The sequence below is a fragment of the Chiloscyllium plagiosum genome, unplaced genomic scaffold (assembly GCF_037043375.1).
Source record: "Chiloscyllium plagiosum isolate Xiang-an unplaced genomic scaffold, Cpla_swu_hap1 HiC_scaffold_32, whole genome shotgun sequence".
Lineage (NCBI taxonomy): Eukaryota > Metazoa > Chordata > Chondrichthyes > Orectolobiformes > Hemiscylliidae > Chiloscyllium > Chiloscyllium plagiosum.
Window position 1 is genome coordinate 13,626,524 of NW_028270170.1, and position 26,492 is coordinate 13,653,015.

General features: G+C 41.1%; 1 protein-coding gene across 2 annotated transcripts in view; it reads right to left on the bottom strand.

Moving 5' to 3' along the window:
• raraa (retinoic acid receptor, alpha a) overlaps positions 1–26,492 on the bottom strand; it is a 583,661-nt gene that overhangs the window by 497,540 nt on the left and 59,629 nt on the right. For both annotated transcript variants that reach the window (XM_087977802.1, XM_087977800.1), the window contains exon 2: positions 6,655–6,755. The gene's annotated coding sequence lies outside the window, so the exon portion shown is untranslated. The remainder of the gene's footprint in view (positions 1–6,654; positions 6,756–26,492) is intronic.

The window sequence follows — 26,492 nt, forward strand, 5'->3', positions numbered from 1 at the left end:
CAACCAAACCCAATACAGGTGCAGACAGACTTTCAGACTTTTCCATGTTATATCTACTTCCAATGTGGTGAGCTTGTTGGGATTATAGCAGTGAAATATATACTTATTGGATGATAAAGCATTATTGAGAGATCAAAATATGCTTGTGATATTCCTGCTATACATATGGAACACTATGCAGAGAAGATCTTGAAGAGAAGATACCTTGGTCACAAAGTCGAGAGTATCAAAGGTTAGACCAGAGGCATCTTTGTCTTATGTTGTGGACATCTTCTGTAAATATTCTACTTTGATCTGATTAGGTCAAATACTGGTTGATGAGTAGATTGAATTAATGAAATTGATTTGGTTCATGTTGATTTGTCACTTATTATCATTGAAAACAAAGATCATGTTTCCTTGTTGCTGTCATGCTAACATTTTATTCTTCCAAGAACTGGAATGTTCTTTGTGAAACAGAGACAACCTGGTAGATTTTCAATGACACTAACCACTTGTTTTAGAATATACCATTGCTGATAGACAATCCAAATGGGAAGTTGAGGAAACAGAATTTACCAGAAGGTATTCTAAAAGTCATCAGTTCTCATGACTCTGAAGAAAGATGAATGGACCAATATCCATTCTTGGTACTAAGCTTGGTAAAATACTTGGTACCTGAGAATTTAGGATAAAGCTCTTCCAGGTTTGGAATACCATGTACACATCTATTCAGTGTATTGTTCAATTGCCTTGGATATAAACATACAGGTACAGTACCATCTTTTTATCAAAGCGCATGCAGCATGGTGGCTCAGTGGTTAGCACTGCAGCCCCACAGCACTAACCTCAATTCCAGCCTTCGCCAACTGTCTGTGTGGAGTTTGCACATTCTCCCTGTGTCTGCGTGGGTTTCTTCTGGGTGCTCCGGTTTCCTCCCACAATCCAAAGATTAGGTTGATTGGCCATGCTAAATTGCCTGTAGTATTAGGTGCATTTGTCAGGGAAAATGTACAGAAATAAGGACGGGTGACTCTTCAGAGGGTCAGTGTGGACTTGTTGAGCCAAAAGGCCTGTTCCCACACTGTGGGCATTCTAAGTTCAATAGCACTGCACTAATCAGTATGATGTGTGACCTTACAAATAATGTTGCCTTGTACTATGGAATACATTTTCAGTTTGATCTTTTCTTGATTGTGAATGCCGCATTTAGAGGGAGTGTCAATAGTGGATTAGACATCATCTTTCAGATGTAACAGCTTTAAAGTTACCGATAGCATCAAACCTGGTCACATCACATCTGATTAAAGGCTAGCCAAGTGATTGATCCATTTGATGTTGCACACTACAACCGTTCACATTCCAACTTTGTCACCTTATGGATCAACATGTGGATCCATGAATACAAGTAGACCAATAACAGGTGATCCATCTGTTTCAGCCATGTAAAATATTTCAGGTGACAATCCTGAGGAGCTATACTCACATTTAAGACAGATAATGCAAATGCATGGGATGTCAGATCTGTTGTAAGCAATTAGCGTATCTTGAGTAGACTATAGCACACTGCTAGTTTCCTGAGTCTTTTACATGTAAAATGCAAAAAGAGTTAATACTTACAATTCTGCCAATGTCAATCTCAGCAAAAAGTGCATGTTGTCCATTCATTTTGGAGTGTTTCAATTTGATGGAGGCAAAGGTTTCAGTTTTTCTGGAGGCATCCTCACAACATGTTAAGTGGTCACGTACTGTTTGCAAGCTGTAATGCTGCAATTACCTCTTGGACTTACTGACATGCTTGTTTGCCATGGACAGAACTTTGGAAACCTATTTCACATTGTTTCTTGTCCCGTTTTCTTGACGTGCTGCTGACAAGCAATTTGGGATTTTGACTAGATTTTCTACCCATTTAAACATAAAGACCATTTTTAGAACATAGATTGCATATGTCACAAAACACTGGACACCATCTTGATTGGGAGATTGCAGGTTTGAAAAGTGCTGTCAGAAGGTCTTTGATAAGTTACTACAATGTACTTTGAAGATGGAATAGCCAGCTGTCAGTGTGTATCAGCAATAGAGGAAGTGAACGTTGAAGTTGGTAGATGGGGTGTGAAACAAGTGGGCTGCCTTGTCTTGGGAATCATGTTTCTAGAGTATTGTTGGAGCTGCACCCATCCAAGAAAGTGAGAAGAATTCCAACACACACCTGACTCGTGCCTTGCAGATGGTAAACAGGCACTGGGGAGATAAGTGGTGAGTTATCCAAATCTGTGACTTGCTCTTATAGCCTCAAAATTGACAGGGCTAGTTAAGTTCAGCTTCTGGTCAATGATAATTCCAGAAATGTTGATAATGAAACTTTCAGTGATAGCAATGCCACTGAATGTCAATCGGGTTCTCTCTCATTGGAGATGGAGATTCCTCACTTGAGAATGTCATTGATGAAGTTGTTAAACATGCTTCAGCCAAAGATACTATCCTGAGGAACTCCTGCAGTGAAGTCCTGGGACTGAGGTGATTCACCTCCACTACTGAAACCACCCACCTTTCTGCTAGATATCATTAACCAGTGGAGTATTTTCCATCACCCCTCGCCTCAATTGTTACTGACTCCAGTTATGCGAGGGATCCTTGATGCCATACTCTGTCAAATGTAAAGGTGATATCAAGGTCACTCATGTTTACCTTGAGATTTCAGCTCTTTAGTCCTTGTTTAGGCAAAGGCTGAACTGAGGTCAGGAGCCAAGTGGTAAAGGCAGAGGTGGAACTGAGTGACAATGAGCAGGTTATTGCCAAGTAATTGATAGCATTGTCAATGACCCATTCAATTACTTTGCTGTTGATCAAAAGTAGACTGATGAGGCAGTAACTGGCCAGGTTGAACTTATCCTGGCTTTTGAGTACAGGACACATCTGGACAATTATTGCCTGCTGGATGGTTGTGTGGAACAGCTTGGTTATGGGTATATCTCATTCTGGAGCATGTCTTCAATACTATTGCTAGAATGCTGTCTGGGCTCAATCTTTGCAGTATCCCATTCCTTGAGCTGATCTTGATAACACATGAAGTGAATCAAAGTGGCTGAAGACTAGCACTTGTGATGTTTGGGACCTCAAGAAGAGGCCAAGATAGATTATCCTCTTGGCTTATAGCGGAAGATACCTTCAGTTTGTCTTCTGCACTGATATCCTGGACACCTCCATCATTAAGCATGAAGATATCAGTGAAGCCTCTCCCTCTCATAATTGTTTACTTCTCTATCCACCATTCAGGATTGGATTTGACATAACTGGAGAGCTTAGTTCTGATCTAATAGTTGTGGAATCTCTTAGCTCTGTCCATTCCATGCAGTTTCCAATGTTTGGCATGAAAGTATGTGGTTTTTATATCTAATGCTGCATGCTGCATGCTGCATGCACTGGTTCACATAAATTCTGGAGGATGAAGCTAGGTGGTCATTGAGATCTGTCTTTCGTGTAACTTCGAGTGCATAACACCCTTAGCTACATCAAAAGTCAAGAAATCTCAAAGTCTTCCAATAATCTCAAAATTTTACTACAGACCTCTTTACAATATACTTTCTTAAACTGCTTAACTTCAGAACCTTGAATGTCCCCATTAGGTGAAGCATTGTAGATGACTGATCATAAGTTTACCATAGTCCCAGAGGACCACAGGGCTGCTCTCTCATTAGAGAGAGAGAAAACCAGTGGTGGTTTAATCCAAGGGTCACTACACATCAGGTGAGCGGTGAGGTTGAGAAGGAGGGACCTTCCTGGTAATTTCATCCAGTGCAGAAAATGAACTCATGCTCTTCACATCACTGCATTGCAAGCCAGCTGTTAGGCAATTCTTGCACTAGTACAACCACAGATTTCTGGCCAATTCTTGGATTACTTCTCTATGCCACGTGAGCCCTTCATTAAGAACAACAGTACATATTTCAATACCAAAATGTACAAAAGTAACTATGCCCAAAACACACTATCATTTCTGTTTCACCTTATTCCAAATTGTCCTGTGTGAAAACAGAGAAAACAGTCTGAATGATATGTTGCAAATTAAAAGATTTGCATGTGTTGCTATCACACAGTTACAGTTGGGTGATTCCCACAAAGTGACTAACCACATGAATATTAAAAGATAACAACTGCTAAAGCATAAATAACTGTTTCAAGCCCAATAAACCTATAGCTGGTACTTCAAAACTTTACATGAAACATGTATTTTGGAAACTTGAATATACACGCACTAAGATGGAATCTACATGAACCCTTATAGTTAATAATTTCTAAATTTACAAAATTACAAAAATATGTGAGAATTAGAAGTTCCAACCAAAACAATAGATAAAGGACTAATTTAGAGATATTAGCCACAAATGTCACTTAATGAAGGCAGTGGATCGCGCTATACAACAAAATTAGAAAATACAAACATGTTACAGATGTGCAGGATCACCTATTTAAAAAGGTAAAGGAACAAAAAGAAATGTACTACAATAAATCAAATCAAAGCAAATACTAAAGTTGCAAAAATAGAGTGTGAAGTTGCTAGGCATGGAAAATCAAGCTTTAACTTGCACTTCTAGGACAAGTGGTTAGCATACTTTCTCTATTAAGATAGTTCTCTTTCAGAGCGTTATATTAAGTTTTCATTCCCATACATGCTAAAGAAAACCCACACTAGAGTGTGTACAGAGCGAGGATGTCTAGCTGATAACAAAGTTTAGTGACCTTGGTCATAAGGTCATGTTTCAAGAGTCATGACATTCATTTTGAAGAAATGCTGGCTTAAAGTTGATAGGTTGTTTTTTTTTAAATAATGAGGGCCAGGATACAGACATGTTTAGAAAGGTTATCTGAGAGAGTTCTGAGGATTTAAGTCCAAGAATATGTCATTATAATTTGTTCCTAATAGGTTGTATGAGCTTCTGAAGATGAGTCACTGGACCTGAAACTTTAACTTTACTTTCTCTACACAGATGCTGCCATACCTGCTGAGTTTCCCCAGCAATTTCTGTTTTGTTTTTGATTTTCAGTATCTGCAGTTCTTTAGTTTTTTTTTCTGTTAAACTGTATGAGTTTCTAGTTAATCATGTAACAAATCTGTTTGGATATGTTCACATCTCTGCAGCAGATGAGATTTGAAGCTGGACCTTCTGACCCAGAGATAAAGACACTGTCATTGTGCCATAAGACAGTGTCTTGGTTAATTGCTCGACCACAGTATTTTATTCCTCTTTATCTTCATTTTGTTCTTCTTACAGAGCTGCTGGGTAGTAAGTGAATTGTGTGCCACATTTCACAACTAACTAAATGGAACAAATTAATTGAGCTTAATGACATTTTTTGCGCTATAGTAAGTTGGAGGCCAAAGAATAAAAAAACCAAGATCAGTATAGAGAAACCGGAGTAAATTCCAACATTTGGTATCCAATGTACATGCAACAAACTCATAGCAGGTAAAGAAATCTTCAGGCTCATTTCTTTGGCCTGGATTTTATGGTCAGTAACAAAATGGCACCAAGTGTGGATCTCAAGGGAAGCTACAAATACGTCAGGATCTCTGTGACATGGATTTCAACTTCCTCATTTCAAGAAGGAGTCTAGCACCAATTCAATTGGATCGCCAAGCGTCCAGAATTGGGGATGTCATCAAGTATGATAAAAAGTCAATTTTGTTTAAGTATTTTCATGGACAGTAAACAAGAATGCACAACAAACACCGAATCCCTTTACTTTCAACTTCAGGTTTTCCAGATAGTGAAATAAAGTATTAGAACATACACACTACCATCGATTGCAATTTGGGTCAATACAAAATCACTTCCTTCCACACATCCGACAGAGATTTACTTGTACTTCCACATACGTCATCTACTGTGTCCATTGCTCTTGATGTGGCCTCCTCTATATTGGGGAGACAGGAAGCCAACTTGCAGAACAACCCCACCGCCCTGTGGCTGAACACTTAACTCTACCTCCCACTCTGCCAAGGAAATCCAAGTCCTGGGCCTCCTCCACCGCCAAACTCTAGCCACCCGATGCCTGAAGGAAGAACGCCTCATCTTCCGCCTTGTACCCTCCAGCCACACGGGATCAATGTGTATTTCACCAGTTTCCCCATTTCCTCTCCCCACACCTTATCCCAGATCCAACCTTTCAACTCGGCACCGTCCTCTTGCACTGACCTACCCGTCCATCTTCCTTCCCACCTATCCACTCCATCCTCCTCTCCGACATATCACCATCACCCCCACTTCATCTACCTATTGCATTCCCAGCTACCTTACCCCCAGCCCCACCCCCTCCCATTAATCTCTCAGCCCCCATGAGCCACTTCCCCAATCCTGATGAAGAGCTCATGCTTGAAACATTGACTCTGCTGCTCCTCAAACACTGCCTGAGCGGCTATGCTTTTCCAGCACTGCATTTTTTGACTCTAATCTCCAACATCTGCAGTCCTCATTTTCTCCTAATACAAAATCACTGACAGTGATTTCTGGATTACTGTATTTATCTACACACACAGACTCCATCAGTTGCTTTGGTTTCCGAACAGATGTGACTGTACATGGATAGTTTTGCCTTTGATACTAACGTAAAAAGAGCCAATAGGCTTTGCTAAGCTCTCATAATAAACGTGATATTTAATTTCTGTTTGCTTACCTGAGTGCATGTGCTCTCAAATGAAATGGTACAGTCGATTCGGAGACAAAATCAAAGCAGACATCAACAGCTCATTATTGATTCTTGTAAAGTTTCAAATGCTGCAGAAAAAGAAAGAGGAGAAACTGAATCAATATTGACATCTTGAGGTCAACATGATTTACTTCCGGTGAAAATGTTACTAACAACTAAAAGTTACATTTACATTGCATTTTCAACATACGATAGAAGTTCCAAGAGTCAGAAATGAACAACTAAAAGCTAAGCAAGATAGCCAAAAATATGATTGAAGAGGTAGCTTTAAAGAAAAATCTTGTGTGGAGAAGTTCAGAGAGCTAACATCGGAGTGTGGGTTCAAGACAGATGAAAACACTGATGTCAATAACTTGGGAAGGGAGAGATTGAGCCAAAGTCCAGAGCCAGAACAGTTGTGGGGGGTGTTAATTTAGCCAAGAGACAGCTGCAGAGATAGCAATTAAAAGGCATGGACATTGGAGGCATTGGGAACTGAAAACCTCCTAAAGCAATGACAAAGATAACGGGTGTGTAGGATTTAATGCAGGATCAGATTGGACACCAAGCTTTTTGAATCATCTGAAGTTTCCACAAGCATATGTGAAGAGGTAAAGGGGTGAGAGGCTGGCCAGGAGAGCGCTGGAACAAGAAAGTCAGAGGTGACAAAGACAGGTAAGAGCATTTCACTAGTAGATGGCCAAAGGCAAGAATGATGAGTGCAATATTGCATAGGTAGTCATGCTCTTGAATAAATACAGATCTTATCAATGCAACTGACTAGTAATCCTAAAATAATACCAGAAAATGTTAGAAATACAGAGAAAGCTTGAATGCATCTAAAAAGAGAAAAACAGATTAGCATTTTGAGTGTCAAAATGTCTCTATTTTACTAGGGAAATCAGGAATTACATCATTGGATTTTCTGTCAAAGTGCAAACACTGTAAATAGAGTTGACAGCAACAAATTTTCTTGCGGCAAACTAATTACTCATTATGCTGATCTCTACTGTAAACATAGAGAATTTCATTGTAGAGCACAGAGTAAGAGCAGAAGTAGTAAATCAATACAAATTTTAAAAGACCCGTATCAAAAAGCAAAATATTTGCTTCTAATGGTTTTTTTAAAAGCTGCTGTGCATAAATTTCCTGGTGTAATTCCCATGCTAACTTTGAAAGAAACAAGGGAACTCAGATGGAAGAAAAGCCAACTGTCACACTATTGAGTCTCACCAATACGGATACAACATGCTAACATGAAGTGATACATGATTACCATATGTTCCACTTGCAAAACAAAAACAAGTCATAATGAAGAGTAAAATATATAGACACACGTTGATCTGCTGAGCCTGTGCTCCTCTCTGTCTGTTTGTTTTATTGTTTATGTTCCCTACAGATCCAACAGAAGAACAGTGTGTTTCTCGTAGACATTGAGAAATCTATTTCCAGGCCAAAAAATACATAGTTCCTGCCAGTTTAAGGCCTGCCAGCAGTGATTCACTATGGAGTTCAATAACCCATGAATGTAACTTTAACTAAGTTCAAAGCTCTCTCAAAATCCATTTGTCTATACTTAACACAACTGCACATGCCAGTCTGCACGTACAGTAGTGTGCTACCCTGAAACAGCAGAGTTTAAAAATAAAACTGCAAGTATGAAAGCTGACAATCAAACAAAAACGTTCAAATTTTAAATAATACTAATTTATTTTGCTGACAAACTGTATGAAAATCTACCTACATGATTGAAACTGTAAAAGCAATTGTATTTCATATCTAAAAGTACTTAAAAGAAAACTAACCAGAATTTGCAGATTAACCAACGTAAGAGACCTCAGCAGACCCAATCTCTTCAGCAACATTCCTATGTACTTTTCAGCAGGTGTCATAAGGCAAAAATCAGAATTGAGAGCCCTGGCTGAATTTACCCTTCCCAAGTCTAAGTCGATGGTAGAACACCTGTTTCCATTTTTCCTGAAATCAGAAATGCTACTAAGAGTTTAAGCCTAGGATCCTTCAGTCTTATACACTCATTTCTATAGTACATAGTCACATAAGTTCTTGTTTGGGAATTCCAAGTCTGATTTATTACTAACATGGTGGGCACTTCAATATCTCCCCAAGTCTTGAAGTGAAATATTTAAGTCACAGGGAGCTACAATTTTAATAGCTTGTCGCAGAGATTGTTTACATTACCAATTCTGACTCATTGACAGTATAAATATTATCTGCATAATAATGAATTTCAGCTATGTTGATTTACTACTAAAAACTCTACTAACAGTTCCACTTCAGCTCCTTCCCAATTTCAGATTTGAAAATGTATATTCATACAAATTTTACACTGTCAATGAGTCAAGAACTAAGAATTTAAACTAGTCCCCAGCCAATTTAAGAAAATACATATATGTTTTTGTAGCTTTCACTATGGTCGCTTGGGGGATTGAGTAGAGTAGCGAAATGTAAATCCAAGTTCTCAACAGAATAATTTAAGCACTCACTTCTGAACAGAATCCATGTTGGAAACTAGAAAACAGTTTCAAGCAAATTTGAAAATAACAAAAAACTACAGTTTACCATGAGACAAATTAGGCATTTTTGATACTATTGCAGTGTAGAAAATGTAAAATAAAGTTAATTGTACATAATTGTCATGTGATACAAGTGATGCACATTAGCTTAGATTTCTCCCAATGCTACCACCACCAAACCTAGAGTCATTTTCACATAGATGCTGCACAGTTAAAATTGTTCACTCTGACTATAGAAAAAAAACCTATAATGGGTACTGCCAAGTGATTTTTTTTTACAGCTTAAGTGGATACATTACAGAAAGTACAGCTACTAACCACTTCAATGAAAATATTTTACCATCTAACTAATGTGCAGTTGTTCCATAATTCTGTAATGTATTTCAAATTACATTATGAAAATTTAGTAATCTAATTTGTTCTCTGTAAACTCTGAATCCAATAACATTACCTTAGACAAAATTAGAAAACAGGAGAGGCAGATTTTCCTGGTCCTATACCTTGATCTTCAGGATCAATTTTAGGAAAATCAGATAAGGAATATATACAGCCAAGCATGGCTATTTTATTTCTTTTCCTCTGCTCATTCTTAATTTAAATGGATGAAAAGCCAATTTTATTCCCTCAAGGCCACATACTCTTCTCCACCTAATGTTCCTGCATTTATTGCATGCAGATGGTAAATTAGCTCCTCCTAGATGTAAAAAAAGTCCATGATTTGCGTCCACTTATTACCCCTTTCCATTTATAATCAGAGGTTGGATTACTGGAGATAAACAAATGCTTTAATAGAAAGGAATTTCAAAACAGTCTTAAGAGATTGTGCTTTTTCATACCATTTAAACTCTCTTGTCCTGTTTCCTTACAATATTCAAGTGCATTAAGCCTAGGAGAAAGTGAGGACTGCAGATGCTGGAGATCAGAGTCGAAGAGTGGGGTGCTGGAAAAGTGCAGCCGGTCAGGCAGCATCCGAACAGCAGGAGAGTCGATGGTTTCGGGGATAAGCCCTTCATCAGGAATGAGGCTTGTGGGCCAAGGGGGCTGAGAGATAAATGGGAGAGGATTGGGGCTGGCGGAGACGATCACTAGGAATGTGATAGGTAGGTGAAGGTGGAGGTGAAACTGATAGGTGGAAAAGGAGGGTGGAGCAGATAAATGAGAAGGAAGATGGTCAGGTAGGACCATTCAAGAGGGCAGTGCCGAGTTGGAAGGTTGGGACTCGGATAAAGTGGGGGAGGGGAAATGGAGAAATTAGTGAAATCCACATTAATCCCATGTGGTTGAAGTGTCCCAAGATGGAAGATGAGGTGTTCTTCCTCTAGGCGTCGGGTGGTTAGGGTTTGGCGATGGAGGAAGCCCAGGACCTGTATGTCCTTGGCGGAGTGGGAAGGGGAGTTAAAGTGTTTAGCTACATGGCAGTGGGGTTGATGGGAGCGGGTGTCCCAGAGGTGTTCTCTGAAACGATCCACAAGTTGGCATCCTGTCTCCCAGTGTAGAGGAGACCACCAGTGCAACAGATGCAGTAGATGATTTGCGTGGCTGTACAGGTGAATTTCTGTCAGATGTGGAAGGATCCTTTGGGACCTTGGACGGAGGTGAGGGGGTAGCACAGGATTTGTTTGAAAATACCATAGTTTACAGAATGTTCTCTATAGTTCCTATTTGAAAACTCTTCCCAAACCGTTCATTCAGCAAAAGACCCGGTTTTTACCATATTTGTCAAAGAGAAACTTAAAGATGTTTGCAATGAACTAGAAGATTAAGATACTATCCAAGCTTATCCACATCTATTTGGCCTACACCAGACAAAAAAAGAATCTGAAGGCATGTGCAATTGCAGCATCGGCTGAGCATGCCAGCAGCTGCTTCCATCACCAATGCTAACTGCATTCCGGCAAAGTCACAAACACGAACTTAATGAAGAGAAACACACTCTAATCAATGAGGTACTCTATCTCCTGTCTATTTCTGGAAAATATCTTCATTCCCTGTCCACTGTCACTTCTGCCCCTGCATCTCCTCATACCACAGAACAACCAAACAAAGTAATACAGGCAAAAACACTTGCAGTTGTTAAAAATAAGGCAAGATGTTGGGATTGAAAAGTTTGGATGTGAGAGATATCAGTTCTTCTTATCCTGAATCTTTCTTTGACTAATAGAATGGGCCAAGCACATTTTGTCAATGACTTTGGACATGTCGCTCTAGATGCTCAGCAGCGAGTTATTTACTTTGAATCAAACGATTAGAACGTTATGACATATATCCAGGGACTTAAACTGAAGACAAAAAAATGTTGGAGTCACAGCATGTCAGGCAGCATCACATGGAAAGAGAGCAAGCTCACATTTCAAGTCTAGATGACTCTTCATCAGAGCTGAAGTGAACTGTGGAAGGGGCAGCATTTATGCAATAGTGGGGGTGGGGTGGGGTGCTATGCTGGGGAAGAAAGGATGTTGACACAGCAAATTAAGTGATTGGAATGTGAGAAAGGCAGAACAATGACTAACCGCCAGACTGGATAGAACAGACAGTCCCACTGGATTGGGGCGAGGCCCACTTGTCTGACCTTGGCATGCTGCAATGCTCCAGCAAATCACATCACAAACTACAGGATCAACTTCTCATCTTCAGACCAGCACTTTACAACTTTCTGGACTTAACATTGTGTTTAGCATCTTCAGATTGTGAATCCACTTCCATTCTTTCCCTTTCTTTTAGTGTTACTTAAAATCGTAGGATCATACAGTATCGAAACAGACCCTGCAATCCAAGCAGCCCATGCCAACCACTATCCCAAACTAAACTAACTCCATTTGCTGCTCCTGGCCCATATCTCTCCAAACCTTTCCTATTCATGTACTTAGGAGAAAGTGAGGACTGCAGATGCTGGAGATCAGAGTTGAAAAGCGTGGCACTGGAAAAGCACAGCCAGTCAGGCAGCATATGAGGAGCAGGAGAATCAACATTTTTGGCATAAGCCCTTCATCAGGAATGTTGGGGAGAAGGGGGCTGAAAGGTAAATAGGAGGGTGAAGGTGGGGCTGGGGGCAAGGTAGCTGGGAAGGCGATAGGTAGATGGAGGTGAGTGGTGGTGGTGGTAGGTCGGAGGGGAGGGTGGAGCGGATAGGTGGGAAGGAAGATGGACAGGTACGACAGCTCAAGAGGGCGATGCATTGTCTGAGCTGAGAGGTCACCTTTTTTACATAAAACCTTAAGTTATCTTGGGACTGTGACTTGAAAGAAGTTCTGGGATTTACAGATTAATCACTCAAAACCTGCAACCCCATTCGAAGAGATTAAAGACTCAACAACAATCTAGCCTTGTTCAATAATTCGCATCAGTTGGATGAACTTTTAGTATAAATTCTGTGTTCCATGATCCTGCCCCACTAGCTACCTGATGAAGGAGCAGAGCTCCAAAAGCTTCTACTTCCAAATAAACCTATTGGACTATAACCTGGTGTTGCCAGGTAGATAACATCCATTGGCTCTCCTTGGTCTAACCTGCTCATTGCTTTCTCAAAGAATTCTAGTAGATTTGTCAGGCATGACCTTCCCTTGATGAAACCTTGCTGACTTTGCCCTATTTTACTATACACTTCTAAGTATTTAGAAATCTCATCCTTCACAATAGATTCCAGGATCTTACTCACGACTAAGGTTAGGCTAATCGGTCTGTAATTTTCCATCGTTTGCCTTACTCCCTTTTTAAATAGAGTGTCACATTAGTGATTTTCCAGTCCTCTGGGACCCTCCCAGATTCTAGTGATTCCTGAAAGATCATCACTAACATATCCACTACCTCTTCAGTTTTCTCCCTTAGAACTCTGGGGTATAGTCCATCTGGTCGGAGGGGAGGGTGCCATCCACCTTCGGACCATTCAGCTTTTCTCGCACTTTCTCCTTGATGATGACCACCATATTCATCTCTGCCCCCTTACTGTCTTGAATTTTTGGGATATTACTCATGTCTTCCATTGTGAAGACTGACGCAAAGTAATTACTCAGTTCCTCTGCCATTTGCTTGTGCCCCATTACAATCCCTCCAGCATCATTTTCCAGTGGCCTGATGTCCACTTTTGCCTCTCTTTTGCCCTTTATATATTTCTAAACAAACTCTTACAGTCTTCCTTTATATGACTGTCTAGCTTACCCTCACACTTAATCTTCTCCCTCCTTATTTATGTTTTTGTTGCCCTCTGTTGTGGGCAGCACGGTGGCACAGTGGTTAGCACTGCTGCCTCACAGCGCCAGAGACCCGGGTTCAATTCCCGCCTCAGGCGACTGACTGTGTGGAGTTTGCACGTTCTCCCCATGTCTGCGGAGGTTTCCTCCAGGTGCTCCGGTTTCCTCCCACAGTCCAAAGATGTGCAGGTCAGGTGAATAGGCCATGCTAAATTGCCCGTAGTGTTAGGTAAGGGGTAGATGTAGGAGTATGGGTGGGTTGCGCTTCGGCGGGGCGATGTGGACTTGTTGGGCCGAAGGACCTATTTCCACACTGTAAGTAATCTAATGTTGTCTTTGTAAGCTTCTCAATCGTTTGGTTTCCCACTGCCCTTCGCTACATTGTCTGCTTTCTCTTTTGCTTTCATCCCTGATTTCCCTGGTCAGCCACAGTTGCCTTATCTTTCCTGTACCATGTTTCTTTTTCCTCAAGATGAATCTCTACTGTGTCTCCTGAACAATTCCCAGAAACCCCTGCCATTGCTGTTCCACTGTCTGTCCTGCTAGGCTCCTCTCCCAGTCAATTCTATCCAGCTCCTCACTCATGCTTCTGTAGTTGCCTTTATTCAGCTGTAATATCATTACGCCCGATTCTATCTTCTCCCTCTAAAATTGCAGAGTAAATTCAATCATATTATGATCACTGCCCCCTACGGGTTCCTTTACTTTTACCTCCCTTATCAAGTCTGCCTCATTGCATAGCATTAAATCCAGTATTGCCTGTTCCCTTGTGGGCTGCACCACAAGCTGCTCCAAAAAGCCACCTTGTAGACATTCCACAAATTCCTTTTCTTACAATTCATTACAAATCTGATTTTCCTAGTCCATCTGCATGATGAAACCCCCCAAACTTTGCCTTTCCTACGCATTTTTTCGATCACCTGGTGTATCTTGCACCCCAGCTCCTGACTACTGTTTGGAGACCTGTACATAACCCCAACTATGGTATTTTTACCTCTGCAGTTCCTTAATTCTACACCATCTGACCCTACTTTGTTTCTTACTATTGATTTAATTTCATTTCTTACTAAAAAGACAACCCCATCCCCTCTGCCCACCTGCCTATCTTTTCAATAGGATGTATATCCTTGAATATTCAGCTCCCAATCCTGATCCTCCTGCAGCCACATCTCCAGGATGCCCACCACATCATACCTGCCAATTTCGATCTGCACCACATGTTCATCTACCTTATTCCTTATACTGCATGCATTCAAATATAACACCTTCAGTCCTGTATTAACCATCCCTCATCTCATTGTCATTCGTTTGTCCATTCATTTCTCTCTCAGCAGACACCAAAGGACCAGCTGGGTATTTCCAGCATTTTGTTTTTCTCACTGATATTACACCCTACTACTGCACTGATCACACACTAAAATTCCAGATTTCAAGAGGTTTATCCCTGCACAGACCAAAATTAACTACCTCTATCAACATTTATAATTACTCATTTCCTTAACATTTCACTCTCTCCCAGAAATAAGCAGAACTCCAACCCACTGTCACATAATTTGGCCAGAATATTTATCTTAAAGACAGAATGGAACTCTTTCATTTAAAGAAAAAGTTAAATCTAACCCATCCTTAGCAGATCACCTATAGTGGCAGATAAATCTATAATATCTCTCCAGCAGGGCATGGGAGAAAGTTATTTAACAAATTCAAATCCCAAAGCCATGTAACAGACTCCCTATTTACTCAATTTCAGGTGATTAGTCTGTAGAAGGAACCATTCTTTGGTAATGTGAGCAGTGCTCGTCTCTCTTCACACCGCATAAGGGGTTTGTTTGGCTTGTCTGCAAAATGGGATGAGGTTATGCATAGGATGTAACATAATGCTACCAACAGTGCCTCCTCACATTTCCACTGCATAAAGAATGCAGAGAATGAGTTACGAAGCATGACCAACTAAAACCATACACTTTTACTGAGCAACTTTGATGAAATGGCACTTAGATACAGAAGTGGAGATGACAACCCTGAACCTATTTTAACAGTTAATTGGATCCGAGAAAGACTTTAAAACTGTGTCTTCATGAACATATTGATTAAGTGGCCTCCCTCATTTCTTAATTATTTGTCATCCTACACAAATGCACAAACCTACATTGCCAACAGATTCAGTGGGTCAGTCTACACAATGTCAGCTTAAATTCTGCATAGATTAATGTGTTATAATAGAGACGCTAACATTTGCTTTCAAAAGAAAGGAAAATGTTTAGGCCAATCATATTTGCACAAATCCTAAGGTTATCTTGAAACAGGCTAACTATGATATATGGAATAAAAGGGTTCTTCAAAAAGCAGAAAAAATTATTGTCTTGCCTAATTGTGGCAAGACACGGTGGCTCAGTGGTTAGCACTGCTCCCTCACAGCGCCAGACACCCGGGTACAATTCCAGCCTCGGGCGACTGTCTGTGTGGAGTTTGCACATTCTCCCCGTGTCTGCATGGGCTTCCTCCCACAATCCAAAGATGTGCAGGTTAGGTGAATTGGCCAGGCTAAATTGCCCATAATGTTGGTGGATTAGTCAGGAGTAAATGTAGGAGACTGGGTCTGGGTGGGTTACTCTTCAGAGGGTGGTGTGGACTTGTTGGGCCGAAGGGCCTGTTTCCATAGGGAATCTAATCAAATAGTATTTTCTTTGAAAATTTGTTCAGCATTGCAGCTTTAAATGCACTACACAGTTCTGACCATAATCGGGTGTTTTAGTTTTATTAAAAAGATTAATTCAATTAAATTGTGGTTAATGATTGGAGACAACACTGGTAAACAAAGATTTATTCCACAAGTGATAGGGACTGTAAAACCTCCAGTTGTTATGAGTCTACCATTATGGCAGTGCCCCAAAACTCAAAAAAATCTAAAGGATATTGGCACTATATCTTTTGATGAAAATATTTCACCAGTTTAAATGGTAATTTATCAAACTATTCCCCTACATAACAACTCTCTGCATTTCAAATAAGCAATTATTTTGCAAAGCACATTGAGATAATGTAAAGAGAAATGTAATGCAAGTGACTCTTACTTTAATTATGCTTAAAATAGCAGGTTCAGTGAGAAACTGGACCTTACAATAAATAAAGGTCTAACAGAGCCCTTTATGAAGAGTCAGCTCTGGATTTGGTAGTTATCCAAGGAGTAAATACTACGAGCTTAATAAAACATTGCATATTTTTTCACGTATTTGATATTTTTTTTCTTTTTCAATGCAACCAAGTAAACCTTTTAACAGTCATTTCATTTTTATGGGCTTACTGCAAAGTTTTGCAGCAATTCAACGGTCTGTATCTTTGCCATGCTGTAGTCACTTGCATCCAGAAAAATTTGCACCATCCCATTACCCAAATTTATAAACTGTTACAGCTACATGCATCAGTAGCTGGTGTTAGAAAAGAAAGGCGACTTGCAACTAATTAAAAAATTCAGCCCAACTTTGAAATACAATGTGAATGTAGTTTTTAATTTCAAATTGCACAGTCTGCGTTTTACAAGGTGTGAAACTGATTTTGAAAATAAACACTTGAATTTCTAATCTACAAGGCAGTAAGCTAAATGTTTTTCATGACTTGGAATTAAAGTATAAAACACTGTGCAAATCAATCCTTTTCCTGCTTCAGGGGTTGTCATCATAATCAACCAAACAGCTATGAAATGGCCGAGGTCCACAGAAAATGATGTGCAAGGTCCATCAGCGCACATTAAACTCATTTAAAATGTTTGGTAATATAAACTAATTAGGAATCATCTTCAGTGCCAACATTTCCAACTATCCCAATGTGCTTTGTCCAACAGCAAGCAGTGTGAAGCCCTGGATCCAACATATCATGACACGTGAACCCAACATCTCCATCGTTCCCTGATGGAACAGCATGTTTCCAAGTTGCCTCCATCTGCTCTTGCACAACAGTTATTGCAATTTCAAAGTAACTCACTGAGTATAGCAGTCGTGTGTTTCAATATTATTAGAAGCAATATTGAATACAAGAATTATTTGCGAGAAAATATCCATTGCAAGGAAACACAGTTGGGGAAAGTATGGGGGAAGAGATCTATAAAATAAAGCAACGGCAAACTCAAAAGCTCCAAGATTTTAGAATCAAAGAGTCATAGAGATGTATAGCATGGAAACAGACCCTTCGGACCAACCCGTCCATGCTGACCAGATTTGCCAATCCAATCTAGTCCCTCCTGCCAGCACCCGGCCCATATCCTTCCAATCCCTTCCTATTCATATACCCATCCAAACTCCTGTTAAATGTTGCAATTGGAACAGCCTCCACCACTTCCTCTGGCAGCTCATTCCATACACGTACCACCCTCTGCGTGAAAAAGTTGCCCCATAGGTCTCTTTTATATCTTTCCCTTCTCACCCTAAACCTGTAGTTCTGGACTCCCTCACCCTAGGGAAAAGAATTTGCCTATTTACCATATCCATGCCCCTCATAATTTTGTAAACCTCTATAAGGTCACTCCTCAGCCTCCGACGTCCAGGGAAAACAGCCCCAACCTATTCAATCTCTCCCTATAGCTCAAATCCTCCAACCCGGGCAACATCCTTGTAAATCTTTTCTGAACCCTTTCAAGTTTCACAACATCTTTCCGATAAGAAGGAGACCAGAATTGCACGCAATAATCCAACAGTGGCCTAACCACTGCCGCAACATGACCTCCCAACTCCTGCACTCAATACTCTGAACAATAAAGGAAAGCATTCCAAACGCCTTCTTCAATATCCTATCTGCCTGTGACTCCACTTTCAAGGAGCTATGAACTTGCACTCCAAGGTCACTTTGTTCAGCAACACTCCCTAGGACCTTACCGTTAAGTGTATAAGTCCTGCTCTGATTTGCTTTCCCAAAATGCAGCACCTCGCATTTATCTGAATTAAACTCCAAATGCCACTTCTCAGCCCATTGGCCCATCTGGTCAAGATCCTGTTGTAATCTGATGTAACCCTCTTTCTTGTCCGCTACACCTCCAATTTTGGTGTCATTTGCAAACTTACTAACTGTACCTCTTATGCTCGCATCCAAATCATTTATATAAATGATGAAAAGTAGAGGACCCAGCACCGATCCTTGTGGCACTCCACTGGTCACAGGCTTCCAGTCTGAAAAACAATCCTCCACCACCACACTCTGTCTTCTACCTTTGAGCTAGTTCTGTATCCAATTGGCTAGTTCTCCCTGTATTCCGTGAGATCTAACCTTGCTAATCAGTCTCCCATGGGGAACCTTGTTGAACGCCATACTGAAGTCCATATAGATCACATCTACTGCTCTGCCCTCATCAATCCTCTTTGTTACTTCTTCAAAAAACTCAATCAAGTTTGTGAGATATGATTTCCCACGCACAAAACCATGTTGACTATCCCGAATCAGTCCTTGCCTTTCCAAATACATGTACATCCTGTCCCTCAGGATTCCCTCCAACAACTTGCCCACCACCGACGTCAGGCTCACTGGTCTATAGTTCCCTGGCTTGTCCTTACCACTCTTCTTAAACAGTGGCATCACGTTTGCCAACCTCCAGTCTTCCAGCACCTCACCTGTGACTATCGATGATACAAATATCTCAGCAAGAGGCCGACAATCACTTCTCTAGCTTCCCACAGAGTTCTAGGGTACACCCGATCAAGTCCTGGGGATTAATTCACTTTTATGCATTTCAAGACATCCAGCACTTCCTCCTCTGTAATATGGACATTTTGCAAGATGTCACCATCTATTTCCCTACAGTCTATATCTTCCATATCCTTTTCCACAGTAAATACTGATTTTTCAACATACAAGAAAAAATAATATCATTTTCTCATATGCAATGTCAAACTATTTTACATTTTTTACAGTTATTTTACAGTTATTAAATAATTGTTCTGGTGAAGTCATTAAATTCTTGAAATTTATTTTTAATGAATATGTAAGCAGACCACTTAAAATTGTGATCACAAATCAATGACATGATTGCAAACCTCACAAGCTTCAAGGAAGAGACCAAAAGAATATTTTCACTGTAACTGGAGATATTTAGAATAAATACCCATTAAAGTACAGCTGATGCCAGGTCAATTATACGGAGCTGTCTCCTTTAAAATGAAGCTGGATGATTAAGAATGAGAGGAAGGATACAACTGACTGTCTGATGTTTGATATCACAATGCAAGTCAATAGTGTGCAAGTGCTTAATTCATTCTTCTGACTTCCCTTTGTTATTCCAGTACAAGTATTTAATCACACCAAATACATTAGTCCGGTAAAGATGAACATGTTAAATGTTTGATTACTACAATGATCAAACCATACAATTTCAAAACACTAGATTTCAGTCTTTTTGAGGCCAAGATAATGGCATTTGTCAAAGAAAATAGAATAATAGTATTGCAATCTTAGATTAATATCTTGGAATTTTCACAAGAATATTTTTGGACATTAGAGAAATTTCAAAGCAACTAACTTTTCAGCAAATTTGTTGGTGCTTGTCAAGAGCTTAATCAAATGGAAGTGAACCTACATTAGTAAATATTTAATAGTAAGTTTGGACACTTTTCTACACTTGAAATTCTTGCATAGAATTACGGGGCAATCCTAAATGTTACAACTGGAGACATCAAAACTTTTGGAAGGAAGAGGAGACTTCAACTTTCATTTTAAGGCTTAAGAACATAAGCAAAGGAGCAGGACCGGGCCACTCAAGATCTAAAGCCTGCACCACTATTCAACAAGATTATGACTAATCTATCCCAGGCCTCAATTCCTCTTTCATACCAGTTCACCGCAGGCCTCAAATCCCCACTATTTCAAAAGTCTATTGACCTCCACTAAATACTTTCAATGATCTTGCCTCCACAATTCTCTGGGGTTGAGAATTCCAGAAATTCATTGCACCCTGGGAGAAGAAATTCCTTCATATCTCAGTTTTAAATGCTCGTTTCCTTATGTCACTAACTTGAGACCCACCGACTAGTGGAAACAGCTTCACAACATCTATCTTATCAGTTGTAACAAGACTTCCCTATTTTTAAACTCTCAACCTCCAACAAGAAAGTCCAAAATTCCATTTGCCTTTCCAATTACTTGGTCCAGCTGCAAGCTAATTTTTTGAGTTTCAAACTCAATATCACCCAGATTCCTCTGGGCTGCAGTATTCGGAATCTCTCTCCATTTAAGTAATCATCTATCTTTTTAATCTCCCTATCAAAGTGCATGACCTCACATTTTCCTACATTAAATTCCATCTACCAAGTTATTACAATATGCCCTCCCATCTATTTCTCTATTGCCAGCAAATTTGGATATATTTCTCATCCTCCAATTTATTAACATCGATAGCAAATAATTGACACCCAATAACTGACCTTTGTAACACTCTAATAGCTCTGACTTTCAAACCTGAAAAGGACCCAGTAATTCCAATTCTCTACTTTCTGCACATTGCTTGTGTGAAATACAAATGCTGTATATCTGATGGTACTCCTTTGTCAACTCTTCTAGTTACATTCTCAAAGAACTTCAGCAAATTTGTCAACTACGATTTCCCTTTCACAAAACCACGTTGACTGTTTGACTGCATTAAGCTTTTCTAAGCATCCTACTATTTTTTCCTTAATAACTACACCAGCATTTTCCCAATGACATAAGTTAGTCTGAGTGGCCTTTCCTGTTTCCTGTCTCCTCTGTTCTTGAACAGGGGAAATCACATTAGTGGTTATCCAATCCACTGGAACCCTCCCAGAATCTAGAGAGTTCTGGGATACCTTGCACAATGCCTCCATTATTTGTGCAGCCACTTCTGATAAAACCTTTGGATGCAATCAGGTCCTGGCGACTTGTCTGCCTTTGGTCCCACTAGGTTGTCAAATACTTTGTCTCTTGTGATGATGTTGGAAGAATTTTCTTCTCATTAACTCCTTTTGTGTTTGTTACTTTGGGAACATTTACAGCATCAATGAAAATTGATACACAATACTGGTTTAAATAATCTGCTATTTCTTTCTTCGCCATTATTAATTCCCGGTTGTAAACTCCAAGGGTGCCATATATTTTAGCTATCCCTTTTTATGTGCCCAAAGAAGTTCTGTTTCTTTTGACTTTTCTTATTAATGTATGTTCACAATCATTCCACCCTCCTGCCATTAGCTCTTTAGTCATCCACTGCTGTTCCTAAAAGCCCCAATTCTCTGGCCTCCCACTAGCAATTGTATGCTTTGGATTTTGATTGGATACTTTCCTTGACCACCTTAGTTAACCACAGATTATTCATCCTTCTCATTGAATCCTCATTTTCGACTGGACTGGAATATGAAATATCTGCTTAAATATCAAACACCGCTCATCCCCCTTGATCTGTTTGTCCAGACTGCTTTAGGGAGAAAGTGAGGTCTGCAGATGCTGGAGATCAAAGTTGAAACTTTATTGCTGGAACAGCACAGCAGGTCAGGCAGCATCCAGGGAACAGGACTGCTTTAGTCAAAACTTTCTTTATAACTCTGTAATTGCCTTTATTTAAGTTGAGGACACTGGTTGGGAATGCTAATTACTCTCCACGTACTTCATTAGTAATACAGGTAGTTCTATTATGCTCATTTGTGAATACCTGACCAGTTTTTTTTACACAGCAAATTCCCATTCACTGTTACACGATTCTCATCCCAGCACTAGGTGTCGCAGTGCGCGGAGTACTGGACTCAGCGTTAGCATCACGTGATCAGTTGGCTCGTGCACGTTCTCGTGAAAGCTTTTGTAAATGTTTGTGCTAGTGGACTTGGAAAAGCATCGTGAAAATGTCTCTACAGCAAGAAGCTGGGAATACTCTTCATTTAAAAACTTTAAGAGTTGAGATAAGAGTGAAATTTCACTGGAATTGACTAACAGTAAAAGGGCAGTATTCAGCAGTAGTTTGAAACTTGGCTTTGATGTTTGTATTAAGAGCTTTTTTTTTTAAACAAAAAATGTTTTAGATGTTAAAGAATATCTGCAGACTCGTGAATCTGTTTCAGTGACTAATCACTCCGCTAACCAACTGCAAAAAAAAAAACCAGTACAGGAGCTTGGACATGGTCGGAGTCAGGAAACTCTATATAGTGGGTGAAGGAGACAAAGATGGGTGGCACACTGTGTTACTTCTGGTGCATGTGTGGAGATGTCCTGAGAGGGCGAGTAGGCTGTGCAGAAGAGATTCAGGATTAGTCAAGAGTCAGACGTTAGGAAGGATGAGAGGGAATGGGGAAAATGTTGCAAGAACTGGTGGGTACAGTAGTAGAGATAGTGTAAGATATCACCGGGAAGGTGGTGGTACTTTCACTGGCAGAGTGGAGAAGGTCATTGATGTTCTTTCTACATTTTTGTGCATTCTGAGATATGGTTGAGACTGCACTGGATGAAGGGTTTTTGCCCTAAACGTCAATTTTGCTGTTCGTCTGAATTGCTGTGCTCTTCCAGCACCACTGATCCAGAATCTGGTTTCCAGCATCTGCAGTCATTGTTTTTACCTGGATGGTAACCCTGGTCCAGGTTGGCATGATTCCAGTAGAATGACATCCTCTACTGGCCTGGGAGAAAAGGACATCCTGTCTCTGCATCACTCCATCACTATTAGCAGCATCTCAATGTCCCTGCCCACAAAGCGAAGAACCAATTTTCCACTGGCACATCCAGGGCCAATGTCAGGAATCCTGAAGGGTAGCTCTGGACTGACAGCTCTTGTTTGGGTGCACAATATCTTTTTAAAGATGGTGCTGCACCCTGGATATTTGAAGTGGTGAGTTGTTTTGGAAATGGCACATGGTATGTTGCTGGAATGTGTGAGAGGGGCACCAAAGGGTACAGTAGGTAATAAATCAGGTGGGTTTGTAAAATAAGGTGATAGACATCCCCAAGCATCACTGTGTGAAACCCTCTGGAAAAACCTGACAGAACTGACATTTAGTGAAAGAAATTAAAATTCAGCCCTTGGTTTGTCAAGGCAGGTTTCATCTGGGGTCTGACTTGTGTAGTGTTACCATTGGAATGGGATCAGAAGACTGGCTAGAATGTAGTGCACCCAGCAGAATATAGATGCCAATCGAGAGTAATTAGCTGAAGATTCTGCTGTACTGCACTATGTAGTACCATACAACAGGTCAAAATGTACTTAGACTGTACTTAAATGTACTTAGGCAAACTACTATTTTTGTTCCGATATTTACTGGTATTTTTTGTGGTTCGCTCCAAACCCTGTTTTTCCCATAGGCCCCATTATTTCTATTGCACAGGAACACAACTACGGCATTACAGGAGAACTACCTGTACTACCATATTGTGATTGCTATTGTTACAGGATTCTTAACCATGTGAGTTCTTTTTATTGCTACTTTCATCATATTTTACTAGAAGGCTCTACCACATATTGCTCTAACAATCCCTGATGCACTCAACAAATCTGTCTTGTATGTAACCGTTGCCCATCCAATTTGATTAGTCTTCTAAGTATGGGATTTAGAGTAACAGCAGGAGTGCTCCTGACCCCTGAATTCTTTCTTAAATTAACCAAGAGCAACAAAATCTTTCTCTCCAACAACCTCTTGCTTCAGCCTGACAAAGCAGCTTCCCTACTGTAGGGCTTGTTAAAATGAGGGCCTGTTGATAAAACACAGCCCTTGTCTGCCTGCACAAAGCTATGTTCAGATTAATAAAGGGTTCTGATGAAGGATCGTGGACCTAAAATATCAACTCTGGTTTCTCTTCACAGATGTTGCCTGACTTATTTAGAACTTCTAGTTTTGTATTTTAGTTTCAAATTTTCAGCAACTGCAGTCTTTTGCTTTTGGATTAATATTGGGGATGGCTGTGAAGTTGAGCTGGTAAGTAACCTTCATTTTCAACATTAAACTTGCCAAGTTTTACCAAGCAGGTGATTAAAAATTAACCCAAATGGATTCACCATGACCACAGAAAAGGTATTTTGACCCATTGTGTTGATGCCAATTCAGTTGATGTTATATATCCCATCTTTCTTATATATTCTTATATCCTACCATTTCACATATCTGCATGCAAATGATCTTATCGTCTCTGCTCAACAGCCTATAGTAACTAATGTGTTGAAAATAATTCTTCTAATTTTCCACTTTATGTAACTAACAATAATCTTCAATCTATGATCAGGTTGGCCTGAGGTTTCATAGTAAGAAAAGGAGGACAGACAATCTAGTCTTATAAACAAAGTCATAAAACCATGAAGAGAGACACAATTACAAACTTCCATTACTTTAAATTGGTGTAGAACTATAGTAGGAGTTGGAATAGTTCATAACAGAAACGTTGCTGCACTAGTGACTGAACAGAATATGAATGTGTTTGTTGTACCATGGAGTCACAATTCCTATGGAATGGTGAAGCCTAATCAGCCCCCATAACCAGGCCTCATTTCCTTAAAGAAAACGGGCTGCTGAAACGAAGCCGCACCAAACTCATCTCCGCATACCTTGACACCGTCCTGTCCCCCTTAGTCCAAGAACTCCCCACCTACGTTCGGGACACCACCCATGCCCTCCACCTGCTCCATGATTTTTGCTTCCCCGGTCCCCAACGCCTTATTTTCACCATGGACATCCAGTCCCTGTACACCTCCATCCCCCATCACGAAGGACTCAAAGCGCTCCGCTTCTTTCTTTCCCGCCGTACCGACCAGTACCCTTCCACTGACACCCTCCTTCGACTGACTGAACTGGTCCTCACCCTGAACAACTTCTCTTTCCAATCCTCCAAACGAAAGGAGTAGCCATGGGCACCCGCATGGGCCCCAGCTATGCCTGCCTCTTCGTAGGATATGTGGAACAGTCCATCTTCCGCAACTACACTGGCCCCACCCCCCACCTTTTCCTCCGCTACATCGATGACTGTATCGGCGCCACCTCGTGCTCCCACGAGGAGGTTGAACAGTTCATCCACTTCACCAACACCTTCCACCCCGACCTCAAATCCACCTGGACAGTCTCAGATTCCTCCCTCCCCTTCCTCGACCTTTCTATTTCTATCTCAGGCGACCGAATCAACACGGACATCTACTACAAACCGACCGACTCCCACAGCTACCTGGACTACACCTCCTCCCATCCTGCCCCCTGTAAAAACGCCATCCCATTCTCCCAATTCCTTCGACTCCACCGCATCTGCTCCCAGGAGGACCAGTTCCAAAAACGCACAACCCAGATGGCCTCCTCCTTCAAGGACCGCAATTTCCCCCCCGACGTGGTCGACGATGCCCTCCACTGCATCTCTTCCACTTCCCGCTCCTCTGCCCTTGAGCCCCGCCCCTCCAACCGCCACCAGGACAGAACCCCACTAGTCCTCACCTACCACCCCACCAATCTCCATGTGCAGTGCATCATCCGCCGTCATTTCCGCCACCTCCAAATGGACCTCACCACCAAGGATATATTTCCCTCCCCTCCCCTATCAGCATTCCGTAAAGACCACTCCCTCCGTGACTCCCTCGTCAGATCCACACCCCCTACCAACCCAACCTCCACTCCCGGCACCTTCCCCTGCAACCGTAGGAGGTGCAAGACTTGCGCCCACACCTCCCCCCTCACCTCCCTCCAAGGCCCCAAAGGAAACTTCCATATCCGCCACAGGTTCACCTGCACCTCCACACACATCATCTATTGCATCCTCTGCACCCGATGTGGCCTCCTCTATATTGGGGAGACAGGCTGGCTACTTGCGGAGCGTTTCAGAGAACACCTCTGGGACACCCGGACCGACCAACCCAACCACCCTGTGGCTCAATATTTCAACTCCCCCTCCCACTCCACCAAGGATATGCAGGTCTTTGGATTCCTCCATCGCCAGACCACAACAAAACGACGGTTGGAGGAAGAGCGCCTCATCTTCCGCCTAGGAACCCTCCAACCACAAGGGATGAACTCGGATTTCACCAGTTTCCTCATTTCCCCTCCTCCCACCTTGTCTCAGTCAAATCCATCGAATTCAGCACCGCCTTCCTAACCTGCAATCTTCTTCCTGACCTCTCCGCCCCTACCCCAGTCTGACCTATCACCCTCACATTTCCGACGCC